Source organism: Primulina tabacum, chromosome 6, assembly GCF_025594145.1.
Source record: "Primulina tabacum isolate GXHZ01 chromosome 6, ASM2559414v2, whole genome shotgun sequence".
Lineage (NCBI taxonomy): Eukaryota > Viridiplantae > Streptophyta > Magnoliopsida > Lamiales > Gesneriaceae > Primulina > Primulina tabacum.
In genome coordinates this window covers 22,385,396-22,385,867 of record NC_134555.1, presented here as the reverse complement: position 1 = coordinate 22,385,867, position 472 = coordinate 22,385,396, and positions in this window count along the sequence as shown.

Here is a 472-nt window from a genome sequence, read left to right as displayed (position 1 = left end):
GACACCCTCTATGCATGAGCTTCCTAGCCTGAACATAAGGAATAATGCGCGGTAAAGGAAAGTACCTGTCCGGCTCAAATAAGAACTGCTCCATTCCAGGCGGTCGGACAAGAACGGATCTCCGCTGGAAGTCTATCAACACTCTGTTCCTCAATAGCCAGTCCATCCCTAGGATGATGTCAAATTCCGGCATCGGTAGCACAATCAGATCCGCATAAACAATTACCGTGCAGCTCAAGGTCTATATCTCGGATAACATTGGTAGCTGCCATCTCCTCGCCTGACGGCAACACTACTGAAAAGGCTGTATCTAGCCCAATGGTCTGGATCTTGAGAAAGTTTGCAAAGACCTCCGAAATAAACGAGTGAGTGGCCCCTGAATCTATCAAGGCCTTGGTAGCGGAACCAGATATAAAAATTCTCCCTGAAAGAGCGGAGCTCTAAGTTGAATCCCACTACAAGAGCTAAACTC